The following is an 8,378-nucleotide window of genomic DNA, read 5'->3' as shown; positions in this document are numbered from 1 at the left end:
AGTATTTTTAACTGTTGTGGAAAGAGCTCACAGGCAAAGAGAGTACAACTGCCAGAAGTAAAGCCCTGAGGCCAAGGGAGGAACAGGTGAGTTGCAGAGCCTCCATCACATACAGTGGCGGGGGCGGGGGCTATTGGCAGGAGAAGGGAGACTCCTGCCACTCTAAATGGACGGAGGGATTAGGGAGGAGCAGGTGCGGTCTGTTTCTCTACAATTTGATCGTGAGAAGCTGAGAAGTCTTCACCCGGCAGAGGACAAGCGTATCTGGGAACATAAACTGGAAACATTTTGAGGGCAGTCTGGCCACGTAAAGCAAAGGGTTTAAAAGTGTGCCTAAAAATTGACCTAGAAATTCAGTGAGTTGATCCCAAGGAAATAATTAGAGGTGTGCACCAAGATCTAGTAATAAAGACTAATCAAGTTGTTTATGTTTATGTGTTGTTTATGACTTTAAAGGTGCAGAAAACCACCTCAACATTCAGACAGGGAGGAACATTTAAACAAGCTAGTATACATTCTTTTTTTTTTTTTTTTTTTTTTTTTTGGATATAATACACAGGGTAGTAGGACCCAGAGAATGTCAGCAGCCATTAGCTATACAAATATGCCTATTAAGATGGAATGATGGGACAGTATAGCCTTCTACAGAAGGAGATGAGGGGCAAGAAATTACACAAAGAATAATTATGCTTTTAAAAAGGCCGTAGATATACAAAAAGAAGAAAGAGAGCTCATGTGTGTGGGAAGCAAAGGTTAGCTGTGGTTATCTCTGTATGGTAGGATTTAGGGAGCTAATTATTTTCTTCCTGCTCACCTCTAGTTTCTAATTTTTCCACAGTGAACACATTATTTAAGCAACATGGGGTGGGGGGGCAATAAAAAAAAATTTTTTTTAAGGCAACACCCAGATTTCTTTTCCAGGGCTATTTCTACAAAGACACCAACTTTTTTTTTTATTACTGAAGGGTTGTTGTATAAATGATGCTGGCTCATGGCAAATAATGAAGATGGGAACGTGTGTCCTGCAGACCGAGATGCCCACGCAGCATCCCTGGGGCCTAGGGGAGCATTTTGCAGACAGTAGGCCCACAAATATATGCTAAAGAAGAATGATTGAATACGGTGCTAGGGGCAGAAAAGGTTGCTAGAAAATCACCGTCAGGCCAGCCCTCCATATGAGGGGTAAACTCATGCCTTAGTAAATAACAAATGACCACATGCCATCCATCCCTGATGTGGCTTCAGAGTTGCAACATCTAGAATATTCTGTCTGTCAAGGCTGTGAGACTGTGAGAATGTGGATTCCAATTCCCACCCACTGCTCAGACTGCTGATCAAACTGGATTCCAGCCCCCATCCAAGGCGAGGCATTTGCTTTCTAGAAAGCCTCTGAGGCCAAAAGGCTTTGGTATTGATGACGTAGCTTCCTCAGAAATGTACCATCTTCTTTTCAGGCACGTTGTCATTACCACTCTATCCTGAAGGCATTACTGAGATGTCATGAAAAAACAGCCTTTTAAATTCATGTTATGGGCTGGTCTGGCGATTTAATCTCGCTCTTCAATGTAAATGTTTCGGATGCTATGGAGGGGAAGAGAATGGAAGAATATTATTGAAATAGGGGATGAGTCTAATGTCTTTTATCTGCCAGAGACAAGCCAAGATTGGAGATATTTATTGGTTCAGTACTTCAGCAACATGGTATTAATTGTCTTTGAGTGTTTTGATAGGTAGTTAGCGCGAGGGTATTAATGAAAACAGCCCCACTTCATTTTAAAATTAACTGCTTGGCCATTGAGCAATAGGAGCTGATAAATGATGGCAATAAATTTGTGATGGAGATTTATGTGCTCGTAACTCAAAGCCGGGCTCTGGGCATGCTCAGAAGGGGGGGGGGGGAGATAAGAAATACCAAAAAGTAGCTTTGTGCAAAAGAGCATTTCCCCCAAATCCCTGCTGAACCCATCAGCAGCCTCGTCTTTCTGGGATGCCCCAGGTCGGTGCAGACCTGGCCTCCCCGGTGCTGGGGTCAGGGGGGTTCTGGCCTGTCCTGCCTCCTTACCTGTGAGGGGGCGTGAGCCTCTAGGCGTCCATCGGGATGACTCCGCCCATTTTGTTTGGTCAGCTGGGGAAGAGCCTTCCTTCACGCACCTGGGCTTCTGGAAAGCAGCTCCTCCCAGGCCTTCTTGGCTGACACGACTGGTACTTCCTCGGAGCAGCTCCCTTGCTAAGACAATGGGAAAAGTCCACCCAGATGGACACAGCAAGGAAGGGAGGAGATCGTTCTTGGTTGGCTGTTGTCAGGCTCTGGGCAGGGTGCCTAATTTACATAATTCCTTTTAGTCTCTACAACCATCTTGAGAGGTAGTTCTAATTAACCTATTATGAACTCAGTTTTGGAGAGGAGGAAGCTGAAACTCATAAACCTAAGTGGCTTGCCCTGGGGCCCGTGCATCAGGCTTCTGGGGAGACCACAGGACAGGGAGAATGTGGGCGTTAGAATCACAGAGCGAGAGTTTTTCTACGCCCGCCATTTCTTTGTCTTTGTTTTTGTCTTTTGTCTGTCACCAAAGATGAAAGCACAAGGATGCTGGGGTTCTAGGCGAGTGAAATTACATAATGAAAGCCGACTGGGCTGGTTCCTCAGGTTCTGGAGCTCCCGTAACTGACCCATAGGAACTTGGGACCCTGGAGAGACACAAAGGCCAAGGCAGGGTCCCAATCCAGAGGCCTTGAGGGGGTAAACAGGGAACTGAGGGTAGGGCCCACTCAGGAGCCCTGTGGGGACTCGGACTCGTCCAGGAGCGAAGCGGGAGCAACTGTTGCTGCTGCAGAAAAGTGACAGCAAGGTCAGCCGCCAGGCGTCCTTGAAGGTGGACTAGTATGTCCCTGCCATATGGGAATGTTAGAAAAGCCCCCCTCCCAACACACACACACAAATTAAGAATCAGGCGAGTAAGAATGGTTCTTGGGATTAAACTACGTACAGCAACAGCCCTAACTTGAACCTGAGCGAGTTCAAAGGTCTGACAAATACACATCTGAAACCTAATGCTCTCAGAGAGGACGAACCTCTGGAAGGAAGATAAGGGGTGATAGAAAGGCAAAGTGGGTGACCACGGGATATCCCAAATTGAGTTTCCTGGGGGTGAGCAGGCCACGGTCAGCCACGTGAGGCTGTCGTAGGACATCATGAGCAGAAGTCATTCTTGCTAGACATTTTCTAAAGCAGAAGTCGTCCTGTCTCAGGAAGATGGGTGGGGACCATGACAAAGACCTAGGGGAGGAAGTTCCTTTCCAGGCAGTAGAATGGACAGGGCTCTAAGTGGTGGGGAAGCTCCTGGCAGTAGAGGGACAGCACTGGCGACCATTTGGAGACCGGATGTGATTTAGCAGTAAGAGAATGTGGGCTGGCTGGAGGTCACTGATGCAGCATCCCCTCGACCAACTATTTAGGATTCAGCACAGCCAATGTGGAATTGGAATATGGGGGTACTGAGGGGGGAAAAATAAAGATTCCTGCCCTCAAGAAATCCCACAGGGAAGATAGCGAATAGGCATTTGCGACACAACATAATTAGTTTCTGTTTCCAGAACAACCTTGAGGAGAGCCTCCTGAGCCACGAGGAAAAGCTTCAGGGAGAAAAGGTCCCTGGAAAAGGTTCACGGAGAAGCTTGCCTGAGCAATAAGTCTGTCCTGCTTAAAATCTTGTTCCATTTAGCAGCATGGTGAACCACCTTCACGATTTACTTCCCACCCGCAAATCCCCAGGCTTGTTCATCGTCACTCCCTGCCTCACGCCTTTGGCTACAGCAACATTAGCTGCTGTGTCGCCTACACACTCGTGCTACTTGCCAGCTTTGGCTTTAGACTCTACACCTCTCTCTGCCTGAAATCCCCCATCATCCCTTGGGGGGGGCCAAGCCTTCAGGAGTCTTTTAACAATTCTGCTTCCCCATCTGGTCTTCGATGTCCCTAATGAACACCCCTGTGTGTATCGCCATCACTGTGCTTATGATCTTGCATTAGATTTAACTATGTGTCGTGTCCTCACTAGACAGTGTGCTAGCTGATGTCAGGGACTGTGTATTCTTTCTTATAGTCAAAACACCCAGCACTTAACTACTACTTTGTAAATACTTGTATTGTGTTGTATCGCACTTTAATTCCAGTATGGTTAGCATACAGTGTTCTATTAGTTTCAGGCGCACAATAAAGAGACTCAACACTTCCATACATCACCTGGTGCCCATCAAAAAGTGCCCTCCTTAATCCCCATCCCCTATTTAACCCATCCCCCGCCCCCCTCCCCTCTGACAACCTTGAGTTAAAAATGAGTCTGTTTCTTGGTTTGTCTCTCTCTCTCTTTTTCTTCCTTTGCTAATTTGTTTTGTTACTTAAATTCTGCATAGGAATGAAATCATATGGTATTTTCCTTTCTCTGTCTGACTTATTTCACTTAGCATTATACTCTCTAGCTCCACTCACGTCATTGCAAATGGCAAGATTTCATTCTTTTTTATGTTTGAGTAGTATTCCGTGTGTGTGTGTACCACATCTTCTTATCCACACACTTGGGTTGCTTCTATAATTTGGTTATTGTAATAAATACTTTTGTTATTGATTAGTTACTGAAGGTAGACAGACAAATTTAAATTAAATACTTTTCTCCTTACAGCTCTCAGATCGACATAGGACTCCCAGTTAAATTGGAATTTGAATTTAATTTTGAGTCTCAGTTAAGCAACAAAAAAATTTTTATAAGTATATCCCAAGTGTTACATGCTACATATTTATACTAAGTAGCATGTGTCCTAATATTTCATGGGATGTACACAAAAAACTTATTCATTATTTATCTGAGATTCAAATTTTAACTGAGCGCCCTATATTTTTATTTGCTAAATCAGGTAGCCCTATTTCTTCTGTTAAACTTATAAATACTAAAAAGCACAAAGGATGTGAGCAAGAGCCTGTTCATGCTGCTGATGGAAAAAAATGTTCAATCTGGTGAGCAATTTAGCAAACATTTTCAAATATAATTGGATAATTGTATGAAGATAATAGGAATTAATTCTGGCATTTACAATGACTTAAAGTTAGAAATAATTTAAATGTATATCATTAAGGGGATTGGTTAAATGAAATAGAATTTTTTATATTATTATTTTTTTAGGTAGGCTGTATGCCCAACTATGAGGCTCAAACTCATGACCCCAAGATCAAGAGTCAAATGCTCTATCAACTGAGCCGGTCAGGCACCCTATGAAACAGGATTTTATATGCAATGCAACATTGAGATTAAGAGCATAAGATCTAGAGTCAGAATGCCTGGGTTCAAATCCTGACTGCATAGAATACTGGTTCTAAAATGCCTAAGTGCCTGTCCCCTCCTCCTTTACACTGTGACTAGGGAACATTTGACAGCCACATCCCAGCTGGCTGCAGGTCTCGCCCCACGAAGGGGTAGGCTGGCCATCTTTTCCGGTGGTGTGGCTCAGCTGTGGGGTTGGGGAAATCGAAGCCAGAGAAACTACCATCTGCCCAGACCAGCTTGCCTCCCTGGTGCCTCTGGAGGCCTTGGCGGCTCCTCTACAGGGGTTAGTTGGTGGGGGACCGAGAGCCAACAGAGTGGACCCCTGGCTGGTAAGGGCCAAGCTCCCCTGGTGCTCTGAGAAGGGGTTTTTAACATTGGTACACATGCTGTGGTTCCTGGGGTGCCCTCCACTGCCCCCCTGCTCAGTAACAGGGCCTTGCTAATCAGGTTGTCACTGAACAAAAGTGCTTGAGATTTAAGTTACTATCCTGGCTTTGCCCGACCTCAGTGACTTGTAAGACTGACCGTGAAATAAACTGTGTTAATCCTGAAAAAAAAAAAATGCTAAGAAAGGCTGCTTAATTTTTCCATGCCTCAGTGTATACATTTGTAAATAGGAATAATACAAATGTCTATCTCATCAGTTTGGAAAGCTAAATGATTAATATATGTTCTGCCCTTGCAATAGGGCCTGATAGACCACAATGTTCAGATAAAGATAGCCATTATTATTATGATCATCATCATTCCTGTTGTAGAACACTATGGTACCTTTAAAAAAGACTTTATAGGTTTTATTTATTGACATGAGGCGTTCCCATTTTACAAGTGAGGAAATGCAATCAAGACAGCATACGTAAAGCATCCATTTAGCAAATAATTTTTGAGCACCATCCCTGTTGGACCCACCATTGGAAGTTAGCAGCAGCAGACACAGCAAAGAACAAAGCAGAAATGTATTAAACCAAAGGATTGTGAACAGGCATTACAGAAAATGCATACAAATTAAAAGAAAATTAACATTCGGATGAGAGCAAGAGAGGAAAATATACAACAGCATGTAATAGGAAAGACCTAATAAGAAAGGGCTATTTTACCTGAAATCGGAAGGATGAGTGAAGTTGGCCAAGGCAAGGCTGGAAGAAGAATATTTTAAGCAAAAGAAACAGCGTGTGTGAAAGCTGTGGGGAAAGGAAAATCAGACAAGTTTAAGGAACTGGAACAAGTCCAGTGTGGTTGGAGCCCAGCAGGAGAATGGAACAGAGTGAAACTGGAGGAGAAGTAGGAGTTGGTTCCTGTTGAGCTTTGTAAAATATCAACAGTCAAATTAGGTAGGGTTGAATCATTGGGTCTATATCCTTAGGTCCTCCAATACAATCTCATCATCCAGACTGTTGCTTTTCTTGCTCAAGGTTCTGAGTCTTGAAAAAGAACGAAGTTGGAAGATTGATGCTACCTGAATTCAAGACGCAACTATAAAGCCACAGTGACCAAGGCAGTGCGGTATTGGCAAAAGAGTAGGCAAAAAGATAAATGAAACAGAACAGAGAGCCCAGAAATAAACTCATGTAAATATAGGCAACTGACCTTTGACAAAGGAACAAAGGCAAAACAAGGGAGCAAAGATAGCCTTCTCAACAAATATTACTGGAAAACTGGACGTCTACACACACAAAAAAGATGAATCTCTACACAGACCTTCACAAAAATTAACTCAAAGTGAATCATAAACTTAAATGTAAAATGCAAAACTATAAAATTCCTAGAAGAAAACATAGGAGAAAATCCAGATGACCTTGGCGGTGATTATGACTTTTTAAATACAGCACCAAAGGCAGGAACCATGAGAGAAATAATTGATAAGCTGGGCTTCATTAAAATTAAAAACTTCTGCTCTGCAAAAGACAATGTCAAAAGAATGAGAAGGTGAACCATGAACTGGGAGAAAATATTTGCAAAAGAAACACCTGATAAAAGATTCAGAGCTCTGGATTGGAAAATCTCACTGGCTGAATTAAAGCCATGTGTCCCCAGGGAGGGGACAGGAAGGATTCCCCCTTCAGCTCTCATCTCTACCATTGAAAAGGTACCATGTGTCCTTGGCTGACCCGGGTTCCTCCCATCCCTACTGAATCCAGAAACCCCATGTCAACTGCAGCTCCCTTCACAATCTCCAACCTCTAGATAACAGTGGCCATGGTGAAGACATTGGTGTTTCCCTCCTCAAGGTATTTCTCAAGACTTTGGCAAGGAGGATGTCCTCTGTACTCTCCTGGGAGACAGAGTCGGGGAGTGAGAGGCAAGTTGCACATGATAAATTCACTCCAGCATTCCTATCTCTCAGAGTCTTTGGATTCTTTCCTTTACTTGATATCAAGGAATTTATGACATCTCAACTCTGTTTAATGTTGGCCACCACAGAGTCCAGATTTCTGTCAACCAACTGAACAAACAATGGTGTCTACTCCCAGCTGCTCGAACTTGCAACAGAATCTGGGGTCTCTGCTAAGTGCATCCATTATCAATGACTTTAACTTGGTCTAAAATGATATTCGTCTTGTCTTTGGTCTAGAGCCTATGGAATTCATTCCCACACATACTCCCTAGATCTTTGAAGGTGTAAATTAACAAGGTTTTGCAAATTACTTGTTACCTCTGCCTTCTGCTCCCAGGTTTGACTTTTTACTACGCACCTGCCCCACGGGTCTTCTAGGTCTGATCCCGAAGACAAGGGAGGGTTGCTGCAATGCAGATCATAAAAATAGACTTTTATTTCAGTGTAACTCTTTAGGGTAAGAAAGTTATAGTACCTTTAGGCAAAAAGTAAAAAGAGGGAACAGTCAAGGGAGTTAGCCTGTTTTGGGTGGCATGGGGGTTTGGTGAGATCTCTGGGTCATCACGCATACCCTCGTCTCAAGTCTTGTCCCTGCCATGCCTTAATTATCTCCTAAGAGGTGTGACAAGGCTGATAACTTAACTGATGTAATTCTACAAACCTCAGAATCCAACTTAAATTTGTTTACCAGTCTCTCAGCTGTGTGGCTTTTGGAGGATGGAAAT

At 43.6% G+C, this 8,378-nt stretch overlaps 1 long non-coding RNA gene across 1 annotated transcript; it reads right to left on the bottom strand.

Moving 5' to 3' along the window:
- Positions 1 to 545: 545 nt before the first annotated feature.
- Positions 546 to 6,832, bottom strand: LOC125099141 (uncharacterized). The gene is made up of 3 exons (XR_007127037.1): positions 6,416 to 6,832; positions 2,063 to 2,320; positions 546 to 1,581 (listed from the first exon to the last, which is right to left on the bottom strand). It is a non-coding gene; the product is annotated as an uncharacterized LOC125099141 (long non-coding RNA).
- Between the last annotated feature and the right edge of the window lie 1,546 nt (positions 6,833 to 8,378).

This window comes from Lutra lutra, chromosome 4, assembly GCF_902655055.1.
Source record: "Lutra lutra chromosome 4, mLutLut1.2, whole genome shotgun sequence".
NCBI classification, from domain to species: Eukaryota; Metazoa; Chordata; class Mammalia; order Carnivora; family Mustelidae; genus Lutra; species Lutra lutra.
This window is presented reverse-complemented; position numbering and strand designations above follow the sequence as displayed.